This window comes from Lipotes vexillifer, unplaced genomic scaffold (genome assembly GCF_000442215.2).
Source record: "Lipotes vexillifer unplaced genomic scaffold, Lipotes_vexillifer_v1.1 scaffold233, whole genome shotgun sequence".
Classification (NCBI taxonomy): domain Eukaryota; kingdom Metazoa; phylum Chordata; class Mammalia; order Artiodactyla; family Lipotidae; genus Lipotes; species Lipotes vexillifer.
This window is the reverse complement of record NW_006790915.1, coordinates 392,027-410,315: the sequence shown is the minus strand read 5'-3', so window position 1 is coordinate 410,315 and position 18,289 is coordinate 392,027. Positions and strand designations below refer to the sequence as shown.

Here is an 18,289-nt window from a genome sequence, read left to right as displayed (position 1 = left end):
TTAAATTAGCTTATGTTTATAAAGGCTTGAACAGTGACTGGCACATAGTGAGCTCTCAATAATTTTTAGGTATTTTAATATTTCATGTAATATACATGGGAATAAATCTGTAAGATAAATTTATTAGAAGTGGAATTGCTGGTAGAAAGGGCATTTGCATTTTTATATTTTTTAGACGTTTGTAAATTATGCTCCACAAAACTTATACCGATTATATTCCTATCAGCAGTAAGATTGTCTCTTTCCCCACACCTTGCCAACATATTCAAATAGAAATTATTTTGTATTGCCAGTGTGATTTGATAGTAGTTTTTTTTTTTTTTTTGCGGTATGCGGGCCTCTCACTGCTGTGGCCTCTCCCGCTGCGAAGCACAGGCTCCGGACGCGCAGGCCCAGCGGCCATGGCCCACGGGCCCAGCCGCCCCGCGGCACGCGGGATCCTCCCAGACCAGGGCACGAACCCGCCTCCCCTGCATCGGCAGGCGGACTCTCAACCACTGCGCCACCAGGGAAGCCCTTGATAGTAGTTTTAATGCACATTAGTCTTCTTGCACATTACTAAGTGAAGCTGAACATTTTTTTCATATATGTAAGAGTCATTTGTACTTTTATCTGTCAGTTATCTGTGCTCTTTGCCCTTCATTCTACTAAGCTTATTAGGTTTTTTTCTTATTGATGTACTGGAAATCTTTATATATTGTGAGCATCAGGTCTTTATCTGTGATATGAGTCCCTCATCTTTTTTCTCAGTATGTGTGTGTGTATTTGATTTTTTTCTTTTTACAATTCCCTCAAATATCCCTATGTGGTTGTGGTGTTCTGATGCCTTTTAAAGGGCTCTAAAGCACAGAGATACAAAGAATCCTTCCAAATTGTTTATGTGAAGGCAGTTTAACACTGATACCCAAAATCAGACAAGATAGCACACACACAAAAAGAACCAAGGCTCTTTTTCTACTTAAGACTATAAATGCAGAAATAGTCAATATTAGTATAAACCAGATACTCATTAAAGGACCTAATATATTAACCATATGCAAATGGAATCTATATCAGGAATGCAGCCATAGTTTAATATTAGGAAATCTATTAATATATTTAGCCATGTTAATAATGAAAAGGAAAAGCTTCATTTCATTTTCCCCATTTATGCTGAGATAGAATTTAATAAAGTTCAGCATACATCTTTTTTTAAAAAAATAAATTTATTTATTTGTTTATTTTTGGCTGTGTTGGGTCTTCATTGCTGCATGTGGGCTTTCTCTAGTTGCAGCAATCGGGCTACGCTTTGTTGCGGTGCGTGGGCTTTTCATTGTGGTGGCTCCTCTTGTTGCAGAGCACAGGCTCTAGGTACGCGGGCTTCAGTAGTTGCAGTGGGTGGGCTCAGTAGCTATGGCTCGCAGGCTCTTGAGTGCAGGCTCAGTAGTTGTGGCGCACGGGTTTAATTGCTCCGCGGCATGTGGGATCTTCCTGGACCGGGGCTCAGAACCCGTGTCCCCTGCACTGGCAGGTGGATTCTTAACCACTGCCCCACCAGGGAAGTCCCCAGCATTCACCTTTGATTACAGTTTTTAATAATTTTAAGTTATTCATGTGTGATATTTATATACATATCAACACATATAATATATACCTTTACGTATCTGTATGTGTTTTAATCCCAAAGTCACCATCACATGAAACACTAAAACCAAGGCAAGGGTGTTAATTGTCACGCACTTTACCTTTATTCTGCGGGCATTAGTTCAACTAGTTCAACTACTCAAAAGAAAAATAAGAGGTAAAAATTGGAAAGAAGGGCTTCCCTGGTGGCGCAGTGGTTGGGAGTCCGCCTGCCGATGCAGGGGACGCGAGTTTGTGCCCCAGTCCAGGAGGATCCCGCGTGCTGGGGAGCGCCTGGGCCCGAGGCCCGTGGCTGCTAGGTCTGCGCGTCCGGAGCCTGCAATCCGCAACGGGAGAGGCCACAACGGTGAGAGACCCGCAATACAGCAAAAAAAAAAAAAAAGGAAAGAAAAAGGCACAATTATTATTATGTGCAGCCGATATTATTTATTTAGAAGACCCAAGACAATGAGCTCAAAAATGTTCAAAACCAAAGAGATTTCATTAAGGTGTCCTAGCACAAAGTTATCATTAAAAAGTCAGTTGTCTTCCTCTACACAAATAATAATAAATAGTTTTAGGATATAATACCAAATAGGTACAATGGTAGATATTGTTGGGGAGCCCTTAGTTATAATTCTTGTAGATTATAAATGTCAAACGTTTGCCTACATGAAACAGATATATTAATTACATTTTGGGGACTAGCAAAACCTAACTGGTCAGAACACATTTCTTTTTTTTGTTTGTTTTCTGATTAGGACCTGTCACATGACATTAGAAGTGTTAGAAGTGTATACCTGTCCTTTTCTTGCTTATTAATGTAGACACTGTTTCAAAGAAAAGTTTACCTTTATGAAATACTTTATGATTAGAAAGATTGTGTTCTATTTCCTGTTTACGAGAGACAGCCATTTCAAGATTATTATCATGCTTCTCAAGGCATTTTCTTTCAAGATTCCATTTCAAAAGTTTTATGTTATTCCTTTACTTCTTTACCTCGAAAGCCCTATGGTTTCATAGACTCTGATTCAGATCAAGGCACTTCTTGGCATTTTAAGTTAGTCTATGGAATGTTAAATTTTTTTCCATAATGTTTGGATTCTATGAAGTTGTCATTTTCACACTATAATTTTGCAGAAGCCAAATTATGGTTAGTTATTCAGTTCTAGACCCTTATTTTATACTTGAAATGTCATGACTATATTAAAAATAAAATTAAATGAAGTTTGAGTAAAAATGTAACTTTACCTTTGTAAAGTTTATTAAATACATAAGTGATGGTAAACAGAAGTATACTTACATGAATGTGATTTTGAGATGAGAAGTCTAGGTGTAGGTAACCACCTACCTGGTTTGCTTTGAGAGGAACAAGAGAAAGTATTACTCAATCAGAGCATCTCATATCCAAGATTCCTTACATCATTCACTCTACTAGGTTATATTTAGAAGAAGCTATAAATACAAATATGACTTGGAGAAGACAGCACATTCAGTTTCAACCATTAGCACGTTAGAGCTAGAAAGACTTTACAATCACCAGTCCCCCTCTGTCATTTTATAGGAACCTGGCAAGGTTAAATGGCTTGTCCTGTATGTGACTTCCTGTTACATTTTTTTCACTTTTCCTGGCAGTAAGAAAGACTTAGGCAATGGCAGCTTTAAAAAATGTTCTTTTACGTAGAAAAAAAGGACACATAGATAGTGCAACCATGCATCCTGTTATTAGCAGCCACCTCCCTGATGTCATGCTTAAAGGTTAAGAATATCTTTATAGTAATTTATCAAAATTTCTGAACTTTCTTTACAGCTGATATTTTGTGCCCATTCTACCTCTTAGGAGAAACAGTTGTCTAAATTTTTATGAGAGGGAAAATCCTGGGTGGTAGTACATATAAAGGTATTTATAGTCATTCTCCAAAAGTGTTAATTAATAGGTCATGTCAGCTTCAAGAAATGTCTTTTATGGAAGTGCACTGTACCTTGTCGTTAGCACTGTTGCGTTTAATGTTCTAATCCATGGCTAAATAGAGGTCAGGTCTACTCCATTTGCAAATGGCTCGAATCTGAGAGAAACAGTTAATATACTGGATGGCAGAGATGAGTTTGAAAACTAACTAGATAAAAATTAATAGGATAAATTCTGCACATATGCTTAGAAAGTCTGCTTTGTGTGGAAGGGATTTGAGAAATCCTCACCTTTTATCAGTAGTTCAGTTCAAAAAGACTTCTGGTTTTAAATACTGCTAGGCTAAATTAAAGTCAAGTGTCTGTCATTACTGATAAAAATAAAGTAATATTAGGGCACACTAATCAAAGTAGCATCTAGAGTAAGGGATGGTTCTACTCTGCTCATTGATTAGACTATCAGGAGTATGGTTTAATTTTGAATTAATCCATTCATTCAAAAAATATGTATAGGGTACTTGTTACATGCCATGCCATGTGCTAGGCAACAGGTATGCATTAGAGAACAAGACTCAAGTGGTCCTAGCCTTCATTGAATTTTCTAGTCACGCTAACCAGATAATTATAGTTGTGATGAGTGTCATAAAAGGGAAGCAAAGGATGTTATGGCAGAGTTTAATAGAGTGAACTAAAAGTAAATCAGAGAGGACAGAAGAGGCATCCTGTGAGTAAGTGATATTTATTTGCATTCCGGGAAGAAGAATTTTCTGTGGTAAGGCTCACAGTAAGAGAGACTGCTATGCCTTTGAGGAACTAGAAGAAGTTCAGTTCAGCTTGAATATTCTCGAGTGAATTGGAGGGTCTCAAGGCAAGATGGAGTTAGGCAGGGGTCATATTATACAGGGTCTTGTTCTTCATCATAATAGCAGTAGGAAGGCACTGGAGGGTGTTTTGTGTTGTTATTTTAGTTATCACTATTGTGGGGTTTTTTTTATTACACTAAAATATACTTGAGGAAGTTTATCATTTTAACCATTTTTAAGTTTATAGTTCAGTGATATTAAGTACATTCACATTGTTGTGCAGCCATCACCACCATCCATCTCTAGAACTCTAATGGGCACTGAAAATGTACCCATTAAATAATAATTTCCCATCCCCCCACTGCATGCATGAAAGGACATGCATGATTATATTCACAAGTTTTATTTGTTATTTTTTAAGACAACATTTTCACATGGTTCAAAATTCTAAAGCGATAGAAACGTATATACTTTGAAAAATCTTCCTTTCACCCCAGTTTCCCTCCCTTTAGGCAACTGTGTGTAGTTTTTAATCTTTCTGCATAAATTGTGTGCCTTTTCAAGCAAATTCCTATTTTTTTACTAGTTGTTATAAACATACACGTTGTTTTGTACTTTACTTATTTGTCCTTTCTTTGTATACCTAATACCTTCAGCCTTTTTATGGCTTTATGATATTATTTACAATATCCATAGTTTCTGGGCTGGCTAGAAGTTGAGGGAGTTTGCATACTTTTATTTTCTCTAGGAAACTGGAAAAGTTTCAGAGAAAAGTTTCAGAGAAATGGAAAAGTTGAGGGTTAAAAGTTTGTTGAACGTTGACATGGTGTGAGATTTTGCTGAATATTGACATGGTGTGAGATTTTGCTGAATGGGGGAATGAGATAATGAGATTAGTGTGGTAGAATTGGTGCAGCACTGAATAACCAATTGAGATCAGCAATTCTAGATTTGTACTGGAACCAGTCTTCTCTAAGGTATATTTCCCAGCAGCGTGGGTAGAGGCTTGGAAAAGGCTTATAGTTGGGTCGATCCAAAATTTTTTTTTTTTTTTTTTTTCACTAGCTTGCAATACATGGACTGTGGGACAAGGGAAATTATACTATACTGATAAAAACAAAGGTAATGTATGGACTCGGAAATCAAAGTAAGGTGAGGAAGGATGTGAAGACAGGAAGGATATTGTGGATATGGTAAAAGTTGACTGAAAGGTCCTGATGAGATAGTAAAGCTACAGTGGGTGTGAGTGAACAAGAGGGCTAGGAGGACGGAGGTACTAAAGAGTGGAAGGTCTGAATTTACCAGGTAGAGCTCTTTTTCAGGATCGATTATTGCTGTGGGAGTAGAATGATTGGAGTGGATTTTAGAAGGTCACTGGAGACAAAGAATACAAGGAACTGAAAGGGAACTAAAAGTCACATTTTAAGAAGCATGTTAACAAATGAAAACATATCTGGGAAAGGATTACCGGAATAATGAGGGGATTTCATATTCAGCTCTACAAATGCCTAATATTATTGATTGCCTGCTATATTTAAGACATTATTTCAGAGCTGCCGGCAATACAAAGATGAGTAAGATGTAGTGCTTGATCTTAGGAAGCCTATAGGAATTTGAGAAAGAGAAGACCTAGAGGGAACAAGTCTTTAAATACTTAAAGATCTGTCATGTTTTAAAGGAATTAGACTTTTATCTTTGTGGTCTCAGAGAGTAACATTATTATCAAGGAATGAAACTTAATGGAGAGGTAGATTTGGGCTTAATATAAGAAACAGTAAAATATTCATATGTATATATGACAAGAAGACAATAAAATATATAACACCATACAATAAAAATGGAATGGAAAAATACCATAATCCAACACTACTAACAAGTAAATTGTTTTCATTTTTTTCTTTATTTCTATGCTTGTCCATATATCTAATAATTTTTACATAGTTTTAAAGTTTAACATAGCCTACATGTGATGCTGTCATCTACTGTTTTCACTTAGTATCATCTTGTCTCATGCTTTAGCATTGTCTTTATAAGTTATTTTTTTATTTATTTTTGGAGCTATACAGGGACAAAGTTTTTATATACTGTTAAAATGAAATTTGTATTAATCTTTACATCAACTGTAACTCAATAAAAATTTTTTTTTGAAAACTTGAAAAACACTATAAACCTAGCAGACAAATAAACCTGGCAGACATCTATTGAACGCTCCACACAACAGCAGTAGAATACACATTCTTCTCAAGTGCACACGTAAGGTTTTCCAGGATATGCCATATGTTAGGCCATAAAACAAATCTCAATAAATTTACAAGGATTAAAATCACAAGTGTGTTCTCCAACCACAGTGGAATAAAATCAGAAACCAACTACAGAAAGAAATTAGAGGAATTCACAAATATATAGAAATTCAGCATGTTCTTAAGTAATAAATGAGTCAAAGCAGAAATCACTGGGGAAATTAGAAAATACTTTGATATGGGGGCTTCCCTGGTGGCGCAGTGGTTGAGAGTCTGCCTGCTAATGCAGGGGACATGGGTTCGGGCCCTGGTCTGGGAGGATCCCACATGCCGCGGAGCAGCTGGGCCCGTGAGCCACAACTACTGAGCCTGCACGTCTGGAGCCTGTGCTCTGCAACAAGAGAGGCCGTGACAGTGAGAGGCCCACGCACCGCGATGAAGAGTGGCCCCCGCTTGCCACAACTAGAGAAAGCCCTCACACAGAAACGAAGACCCAACACAGCCCAAAATAAATAAATAAATTACTTAATTTTTTTTAAAAAAAGAAAATACTTTGACATAAATGAAAATGAAAAGATAACATATCAAAACTTATGTGATTCAGCTATGAACACTGGGTGCATTTATCTTTTAAAATTAGAGTTTTTGTCTTTTCCCGATAAATGCCCAGGAGTGGGATTGCTGGATCATATGGTAACTCTATTTTTAGTTTTTTAAGCAATCTCAATACTGTTTTACATAGTGGCAGCACCAATTTACATTCCCACCAACACTTTAGGAGGGTTTCCTTTTATCCCCACCCTTTACCCTCCAGCATTTATTATTTGTAGACTTTTTGATGGACTAGGAATATTCTCTTTCCTCAGAGAGTAAATAATTCATGAAGGGTTGTTTCATGGAGCTATATTAGTTTTTTTAGGTAACAAAGTGAAAGATGAGAACTTTTTAGTGCAAAGTACAAAATTTGAAACCCTCAAGTTAGGTTTTTGTTGGTTTGTTTCTTTTTTTAAATATTTTTTTATTTTTTTGAATTTTTGAATTTTATTTTATTTATTTTTTTTATACAGCAGGTTCTTATTAGTCATCCATTTTATACACATCAGTGTATACATGTCAATCCCAATCTCCCTATTTTATTTTTTTAAATCTCTGTTTTATTTTTTAAATATTACTAATGTAAAGATAGTTTATTGCTTTTGTGAAAAGGATTCATACTTATTTTATCAAATCAAACAAAGAGAAAAGAATTTTAAAATAAGTACAAATTAACTGAACTCTCACTGTCCAGAGGTAACCAGGACTAATTTATTATAGTAACTTTCCCTCTAGGTAGCTTCTCTGCTTAGATACGTAAGGATAGGTAGATTGGTAGAGAGATAGAGAGCAGTTTTATATAAATTGGGCCATAGTATGCATACTCTTCTGTAATATGCTTTTTCATTGAACACAATTTTTAAGATGCCTTTCTATATCAATAACTAAAATACATCTTTTTTATTGGCTATATGGTATGTCATTTTATGTATAAGATACTATGCTATGTATTTTAGATGTATTATCTTTAATTCTTTAAACAATCCTACATGATTGATATGTCTGTTTTATAGATGAGTAAACTGAGACTTGAAAAGATTAAGTAACTTGTCCAAATCACAAAACTAAAAAGTGAAAGAGTAGTAATTTAAACACCTCATGTCATCACTTTTCTGTTATTCCTTTTTCACTATTTGAATTATTTGGTAATTCAGTATCCGTGTTTATATGATTGGCTAAATAAATAGACTAAATAGACTAAATAATATTGTTCTCTAATAAATCAAATAGCTGACTCTTCCTTTCTTGGTCAACTTTTTATCTTTAATTATTCCCTTTTATTCCATCTTTTGGTTTTCTATATAGCTATCACTATTTTTTTTCTTTTTTTACTCAAAGACTTCAACTGATCTGTCAACTTCCAAAAGGCCATACAAGCTCATAGAATTATCTTCTTCTTTTTTTTTTTTCCCTTATTTCCTGGAGGCCTCCCTCCCACAGCCTCCTGTTCTGCTCCACTCTGGACTGGTTTTTCTTTAGGCATGGTGCAAAGCTGTCTTCCTGAATTTTCTTTTGCCGTTCCATTCCTGGATTCGATGACTTGTTTCTTAGTTTATTTTCTGGTCTTCTTTTTAATGTTTTATCATGGAAAAATTCAATATATGTAAAAGTAGACAGATCGAAATAATGAGCCCCCCATATACTCTTCATGAGCATCAACATTTGTCAGCTTATGGCCAATCTTGTTTTAGTTATAATCTCATTTACCTCCACTACCCTGTATTATTTTGAAGCAAAGCCTAGACATCACATTTTATCCATAAAATGTTTCAGTAAATATACCTAGAGAGTAAGAACTCTTTTTTTAAAAAAAATTAATTATTATACCATTATCATGCATAAAAAGATTAAAATTAATAATGATCCCTTAATAACATTAAAAACTCAGTGTTTCAATTCCCAGTTATCTTGTGAATATCATAATTGTACAGTTTTTTTAGTTTTTTCCCCATTGTTTGAGTCAGTACTCAAATAAGGCTCACACATTACAAATGATAGATGTCACTTAATCTAAGTCTCTCTTAGTCTCCAAGTTTCTCCTCTATTTCCTTGTTTATTTGGTTAATTTTAATTTGTTGAAGAAACTAAATTGTTTCTGCAATCTGGATTTTGCTGCTTGCATCTCCGTGGTGTTATTTAACATGTTCCTCTGTCCTCTGTATTTGATATAGAGATTTCAATTTTTTTAGCAATTCTACTTTTCTAGGGATGTTGTGTTCTTCCATTAGAAGGCCTGTGATATCTAAGGACTCTCTTTTTGTCATGTTAGTAGCTGTCAACATTCAGTACATGATTTATTAAATCATTAGACATTGCAAAATGGTGATATTCTAATAACTCTTTCTTCATTTATTACCTGACATGCCTCTATAAAGGAACCAACCATGCCTCATCCACTATTTGGACACTCAGTGATTCTCCTTGTTTACAAAAGGCAGGATAAATGCTTAGTTTTTCTGTTTTATTTATGAGTTTTCAAAATAATAAGTTGTTTTGCTAGCATTCTCTAATAGTGTCCAGTGAGGGCTTTTATTTTTGAAATTAGTGAATTTAAGTCCTTTAACTTTGTTCTTTTTCAAGTTTGTTTTGGCTGTTCTGTGTCCCTTGCACTTTCATCGAAATTTTAGGATCAATGTGTTGATTTCTGCAAAGACGTCGTCTGGAATTTTGATAGCGATTGCATAGCATCTATAGATCATTTTGGGGAGTTTTGCCACTTTAATAATATTAAATCCTTCCAACCAATGAACAGAGATTTGTTTCCATTTATTTAATTTTTAAATTGATTTCTATGGTGTTATGTACTTTTCAATGTATGATTCTTAACATTTATTTTATTTTGTTCTTTTTATACACTAGCAGGTTGAAGAAATTACCTTCTAATCCTAGTCTCTTGAGTGCTTGAGAGGTTTTATTTTTAACTCATATTTTTTCAATCCATTTTATTTATTGATGGTCAGATTGTCCCACATTTGACAAAAGGGACTGTCTTCAATATGGTACTTTTGACAGAACCCTACTAGTCTTTAATTGCTTCCTTGCCATCTGATATGACCAGATGTTACAGGGTCATTTGTACATTTTTTTTCCTTTGTTCCTCTTAGCATATTTCCTGGATTTTTCTGAACACATAACCCCGAATGGTTTCCTAAGAAACGTGCATAGAAAGTACATTTTTTGAATCTTTATATGTTTGCTTATAGATAATCTCTTGATTTTTACGTTGGTTGGGTATAGATTTTTGTTTTGGAAATCATTTTTCCTCAGGAATTTGAAGCATTTCTCCATTGTGTCTAATAACCATGGTTGCCATTAAGAATCATAGTGCCATTCTGACTTTTGATCCTTTCCATGTTTCATATATTTGTCTTCCCCCCTATTCTGGAAGCTTGTAAGATTATCCTTTACCCTGTTACTGTTTAATTTCATAAATATGTGCCTAGGTTTGTGTTCTTTTTTTCAAATGATGGACACTAATTGGTTCCTTTAATCTCAAAACTTGAGTGCTTATGTCTGGGAATTATTCATTTTAACTTTTTCTTTCCCTTTCCTTCAATGTTTCTTTCTGGAACTCCTATTATTTATGTAATATTTGTCCTTTAACTTTTTTATTTTTTGTTTTGCTTTTTGAGAGATTTCCTCCTTTATCATATGGTTCTCCTGTTGAATTTTTGTTTTAGCTAAAGAAAATAGCTAAACTATTATGAATTGTTAGCCATCCTTTCTTACTCTTTCTCCCCTTATTCCCTGTAGTCCCGTAACCTCCTCTTTTTGGATGCTTGTTGTTGCTGGATGGGTTTTCGGTATTATTTTGTTTTATTTTTTATTTTAAAGTTTTCTTCTGTTTGCTGCATTTTATGTTTACTCTGAATTTTTTTTGGGGGGGGGTATTGTTTTGGTCTTCATTGTTCATATTGGAGGCTTTCCTCAATATCTTAATGGCCATTCATATTAAAAACTGAAAATGTTAAAAAGCTCATCAGAAGAGCTTTTTGACTAGAAAAGGATGAGCTTTTCATTGGGGAATCCCCAAATGTCATTATGTGGAGGACATCTTTCTGACCTTTTAAATTTTTTAAAGAAAAAAAGAACTGTCCATTCTTCTGCTGTGAGTGTTACGGAGGTTTAAACGTGGCTACCATGTTTTTGGCATGAACAAGGGAAGGAGAATAATGTACTCAATGCTTAGTATGTAGACTTTATCTCAGTCTCTCTGGTTTCCATTTGGCACCTTTTCCCCACCTTCTACTGTTCTTGGTTTCCCTGGGTTAAACTTTGGTTGAATTTCTCTTGTAGAATAAAACTATAATCTCATGGTGGGGGATAGTAACAGGGTGGCATGGGACGGAGAGAGAATCAGGGCATGTCACCATGCCTTATACAGTCTTTCAACCAATGTCCCCATTTTTAGCTATCATGTCACACTTATCCCCACCTTCTAAGGTACCTGATCTTTTTAATTCCTGAGACATTCTGGGATTTTGTGGACACCCCTCTTTAGGTCCTTTGTATTCAGCTTTCTCTGTTTCATTAGCTTCTTCACTTTATTTTCTGCTTCTAGAAGTATGTTCACATTGTTTGCTGTTGTTTCCGTTTCATTCTATTTGTCCTGGTGGGTTAATATATCTTTATGTCTTTGTACTCATTTTGATTGAGGATACTATTTGTGTTCAGTTCACCATGTTTTAACCAGGACATCTCCTCTACTTACTTTCCCTTTTCCAAAAATTGCTTGAAATCCTCGTCTTCTGTTTTTCTCTCTCTTATTCTCTTTGTTCTTATTATGTAATACCTTTTTTTAAAAATTAATTAGTTAATTAATTAATTTATTTATTTATTTTTGGCTGCATTGGGTCTTCGTTGCTGTTCATGGGCCTTCTCTAGTTGCGGTGGGCGGGGGCTGCTCTTCGTTGCGGTGAATGGGCTTCTCATTGCAGTGGCTTCTCTTGTTGTGGAGCACGGGCTCTAGGCACACGGGCTTCAGTAATTGTGGCACGCAGGCTCAGTAGTTGTGACTTTTGGGCCTTAGAGCGCAGGCTCTGTAGTTGTGGCACACGGGCTTAGTTGCTCCGCGGCATGTGGGATCTTCCCAGACCAGGGCTCAAACCTGTGTCTCCTGCATTGCCAGGCGGATTCTTAACCACTGCGCCACCAAGAAGGCCCCTGTAATATCTTTTAAATTCCTTTCCTTTCATGTTAGAAGGGTTTTCATAGAAACAAGTAATAAATATGATTAATTTGCCACATTTAACCACATGTACCTTTCCAAACTCTGGTTGTTGCTTCGGTTTTTGCTTGCTAAAGAATTGCTCTTCTCAAGAACTGTGGGGTGTATTCATTAGTCAGTTCATCCATTTATTCATTAATTCATAAGCTACTTATTATATGTTAGGCACAATGCTAGGTGCTAGGAATGCAAAGATGAATAAGGTATGGTCCTTGCCATTAAGGAGCTTACACTCTGGGCATTCATGATTCTCATCTCAGATTTTCATGGTGTTTCTAAGTTACATTCAAATTTTGAGTTATTTTGTGACATAATATATTTTCATAGATCCAGGGAGATTTTTAACTTGCTCCCAAATTTATCTAAATAGCCAGAAAAACAGTTCTTGGATTCATATGTTTGTTTATCTCTGTAATTCCAGAAGTACTTTATTTAGGTGAGTAGCTTGCCTCAGTTTATTCACCTGTTTTTGGTCCTGACCACAATTACTTTGATGATTCAAATATATATATATATTTTTTAATGGGTCCAAAGTAGTATCTCATTGTGATTTTTTAAAAATATTTATTTATTGGGGCTTCCCTGGTGGTGCAGTGGTTAAGAATCCGCCTGCCAATGCAAAGGATACAGGTTCGAGCCCCGGTCTGGGAAGATCCCATGTGCCGCGGAGCAACTAAGCCCATGCGCCACTACTAAGCCTGTGCTCTAGAGCCTGCATGCCACAACTACTGAGCCCACATGCCACAGCTACTTAAGCCTGCACACCTAGAGGCTGTGCTCCACAACAAGAGAAGCCACCACAATGAGAAGCCCACACACCACAACGAAGAGTAGCCCCTGCTCACCACAAGTAAAAGAAAGCCTGAGCACAGCAACAAGGACCCAACGCAGCCAAAAATAAAATTAATTAATTAATTTAAAAAATTTATTTATGTATTTTGGCTGCGCCAGGTCTTAGTTGCGGCACGTGGGATCTTTTTTAGTTGAGGCATGTAAGCTTCTTAGTTGCGGCACGCAGGCTTCATAGTTGCAGCATGTGGGCTTCTTAGTTGTGGCATGCAAGCTGTTAGTTGCGGCATGCATGCGTAATCTAGTTCCCCGACCAGGGATCAAACCCGGGCCCCCTGCATTGGCAGTACGGAGTCTTACCCACTGGACCACCGGGGAAGTCCCTCAAATACATCTTAAGATTTGGTTTGCTTAAGAAACACAAAACATTACTTCCATCTATGTGAATTTCTTCTACACATTTGAACTCCTTTTCACTGAATTGATTCCTAGTGCTTCAGAATCTGCTATTTTACAGAGCTCAAAGAGCTTTACTAACAGGAGATGAACACACTCTTGAGAAGCCATCTGTCCCATGCACATGGCTCAGCTGCATCTGAATTCCTATACTCTCTTAAACCAATACAGCAGCCTCTTTTTTTTTCCTGCAGTTTCAAGTTTAGAGCACTCGATTGTCCAGTTATACTGGTAAACATGTAAGGTCTCTGGGCAGCATATTTTATCTCAGAACACTGGACTTTCTAAAATTCTTGATCTCTACAGTTAGTTCCCTAAATGTTAAACATTTCCAAAACCAACTGTCTGACTGCATTGAAGAAATAAATTCTTCATGTTTCTTCCAGCATTTTCCGTATCTTTCATTCCATCAACTGACTATGGTTAGGGTGAAAAAAATCACAATTTGTTGATTCCTCTTTTCCACAGCTTGATTACATTGTAATGTACAGTCTGCTCTTTTCATGGTGACACCTTTCTTGAGTTTCAGAGCATCCTAATATTTCAGGATTTGGGGAACAAGTTTATGTTTTATTTATCTAGACTGTTGCTCTTTATCAGTTCTATTTGTAAGTTCTCTTAGTGTTTTCACTCTGAATAATTCCAATTTTCATTCTATCTTCCTATAATAGAACTTCCCTACTTCATTTTCTCCCTCTGGCATTTTTTTTTTTTTTTTTTTTGTGGTACGCGGGCCTCTCACTGTTGTGGCCTCTCCCATTGCAGAGCGCAGGCTCCGGACGCACAGGCTCAGTGGCCATGGCTCAAGGGCCCAGCCGCTCCACGGCACGTGGGATCTTCCCAGACCGGGGCACAAACCCGTGTCCCCTGCATCGGCAGGCAGACTCTCAACCACTGCGCCACCAGGGAAGCCCACCCTCTGGCATATTTACATTAAATTATTCCCATTTCTAAACATTTTCTAGTCTGTGGTATTCTTCTTGGGTGATAGAACCAGAACTACACACTGGATTACATATATGGTTTATCATTATTTAATATGAGAATGGAATATTCTGAATTTCTCCAATTTCTATCATTTGTCAAATTGTTTAGTTGTTAAACACTCAAATATTGTAATGGGAAAACAAAATGCTACAGCCACCTTTGGAAAAAAAGTTTGGCTGTTTCTTATAAAGTTAGATATGTATAAACTATAAAATATTAAGGAAAAAATGAAAGATTTAAATAAGTGAAGTGGAATACAGTGTTCATGGACTGGAAGACTCAATGTTTTTGAAATGACCATTTTTCTCAAATTGTTGTATAGATTCAATGCAATAATAATCAAATTGCCAGTAGAATTTTTACTATACCACGCATTCTGCCTCCCTCCAGGACTGTGATGCCAGCCCAGCTGCCTCTACTTCATCTCCTTTTGTTTCTCTTATTTTGTTTTCTCCCTTTGTTCCTCTGTCACTCCCTTTTACAACCTTAGTCCTTCCCTTAATTAACTACTAGTTGGAATTCTCCTGTACTGTGTCTGCTGAGCCCATTTTACAAGAATAGAGCATTGTTTTCTAGATATTGAATGAGAGGAATTGACTGAGCGGAATCCAGCTTGCCTCAGAATGTCCTTAGTCTGGTGGCATAGGTCTTGATTTGCTTTTATGGTCCAGTTCATTCAGAATTAAGGTGTCATGAGGGTAAGCTCTGGGAAGAAGGGATTTTCTCATTAACATCTCATGAGTTATTTCTTGGGAGATACAGAGTCTTTTGTTTGTGCAGCACCTTCTTGGATCATATGGAAGGAAAGAGATATGGTGAACTGAAGATTGTATGTTAAATCTTACTTTCTGCTTGTCCTGAGGTATAGCTGAATTGAATTTCTTTCTTTCTGCTGTTTTTTTCTAGGCCTTTGTTAATTCTTTTTAGGATCAGTCATCCAAGTCAAGGTTGATAATGTGAGGTTGGCTTAACACCTTCAGGGCCAGATTCCAGGGTCAGGTAGGGAAGCATGGATTCTCAAGGGCTCAAACTAAGCTCTGGGCCTCTAGACTCTTTGACATTAATTTTCTTCCCAGGTCCTCCTTAGTCTTGTCAGAAATTCCAGTTTTGTCCTAAGTGTTCAGGAACAGCCAGATGGAAGAGATGCACAGGACAAGGTATGGGGAAAGGGTGTGGAGCTACCATGCCCTCTCTAGGTGCTCCACTCTCCCCAAAATCTCCATGTGTTCACCAGCCTGGAAGCCTGGTAGTCGATTGATTTTTGGCAAAGATGCAAGGCAGTCCTATGGAGAAAGTTGTCTTTCAACAAACGTTTCTGGAACAATTAGATATACAAATGCAAAAAAAAAAAAAGAAAGAAGGAAAGCAGCAGCAGCAGCTCAGTTCATTTCTCACACCTTATGTAAAATTTAACTAAAAATGGGTTTTAGAGGATTCTGGAAAGTGGTGTGGTAGGAAACATCAGGAATCTGTCTCCCCACCTAGACAATAATTGCACTGGCAGAGTCTGCCTGATGTCAGTATTTTGAAAGTCTGGAGTATATTGAAGCCTTGCAACTTCCAGGGGAAGACTTAGATAATAAACTGTGGTTAATTTCAGTCAATTCCAACTCTTGCCACAGTAACAGCTACCCATCACTCACCTGCAGCCTCATGGCAGACAGCTATATACGTGTTCCTGGAGCAACTTGCACACAGCTGTGGGAGCCAGGCTGGGCAAATAGGCCCCTGTTCTCCAAATTATCAAAGATCTGTACTCTGATCACTGATTGCTGCTTCTGATCACGGAAGTGCAGATGAAGTGGGAGCATCCATTGTTGTTTCACCTTTCCCTATTGTTGCAAGCCCTTTCCCCTCCAGATTATGTCACTTCCAGGTAATTTAAGAGGCTAGTGCCATTTACCTCCTCCCTTCAGTTTTCTGTTTTTCCCCTTTTGGGGGCCAGACATTCAAAAATAATTGTATACATGACTTACATTTGAAAGGGACCACATATGCCCAGGAAAAGGCACAGGCTCAGAAAAGAACTGAAAAGACCTTAAGTTTATACCTCAGGCAGATCCTTAGCAGAGAGACAGTCTACAAAAATTAAAAAAAAAAAAACGAAAAACAAAACCACAATAAACAAAAACAATAACAAAAAAAAAAAACAGTAGAACATGGGGAAGGGAGAATCTGGTTTATAGAGTTACTATATTATTAGATTCAAATGTCCAGTTTTCAACAAAAATATCACAAGGCATACAAAGGAAGAGGAAAGTATGGCCCATTCATAGGAAAAAAATAAAATAGAAACTGCCCCGGAAAAGACCTGATGGCAGATCTCCTAGACAAAGACTAAAACAACTGTCTCAAAGATTCTCAAAGGAACTAAAGGAAGATGTGGAGAAAGTCCAGAAAATGATGAATGAACAAAATGGAAATATTAATAAAGAGATAGAAAACCTAAAAAAGCATCCTAAAAAGAAATTCTGGATCTGAAAAGTAAGATAACTGAAAGGAAAATTTTCCTAGAGGGATTCAGAGGCACATTTGAGCAAGCAGAATTAAGAATCAGAGAACTTGAAGATAGGACAATGGAAATTTTCAAGTCTGAGGAACAGAAAGAAAAAAGAATGAAGAAAAGTGAACAGAACCTAAGGGATCTGTGTGAACCATGGAACAGAGCAGCAGGTGGATTGTAGAGTCCCAAGAGAAGAGAGAAGAAAGGGGCTGAGAATATTTGAAGAAATAAGGACTAAAAACTTCCCAAATTGGATGAAAGATATGATTATAAACATCCAAGAAGCAAACAAACTCCAGAATAAAATAAACTGAAGGTGGCCCATATCCAGATACATTATAATCCAGCTTTCTAAAGACAAAGACAAAGAGAATCTTGATAGCAAGAGCAAAGCAACTTGCCACATAGAAGCGATCCTTAAAATGATTATCAGCTGATGTCTTGTCAGAAACTTTGGAGGCCAGAAGGCAGTGAGCTAATATTACCATATGATTCAGCAATTTCACTTCCTGGTATATACCCAAAAGAATTAAAAGCAAGAGATATTTGTACCATTGTTCATGGCAGTGTAACTCACAATAAGTTAAACATGGAAGCAAACCAAGTGTCCATCAACGGGCGAATAGATTAGCAAAATGTGGTTTATACATCCAGTGGAATTTTCAGTCTTAAAAAAGAAGGAAATTCTGACATATGCCACAACATGAATGAACCCTGGACATTATGTTAAGTGCAATAAACCAGTCTCCAACAGACAAATACTGTATGATTCCACTTATGTGATGTACTTAGAGTAGTCAAAATCATGGAGACAAAGTAGAATGGTGGTTACCCTGGGTTGTGGGTCAGAGGGAATGAGGAGTTACTATTTAATGGGTATAGAGTTTTGGTTTTACAAGATGAAAAGAGTTGTGGAGATGACCTGTGGTGATGGTTATATAGCATTATGTATTTATTTAATACCATTGAACTGTTTACTTAGTAATGGTCAAGATGGTAAATTTTATGTTATGTGTATTTACCATAATTTAAAAATTGAAAAAATCAATTAAAAATGGATTGTAAACTAAAATATAAAACCTAAAACTGTAAAACTCAAAGAAAATAAAGGAAAAAAACATTGTGACCTTGGGTTAGGCAAACATTTTTTTATATAGGACACAAAAAACATGAACTGTGA

General features: G+C 36.6%; 1 protein-coding gene across 1 annotated transcript in view; it reads left to right on the top strand.

Moving 5' to 3' along the window:
- ZRANB3 (zinc finger RANBP2-type containing 3) overlaps positions 1 to 18,289 on the top strand; it is a 233,468-nt gene that overhangs the window by 122,239 nt on the left and 92,940 nt on the right. The window lies entirely within an intron of this gene.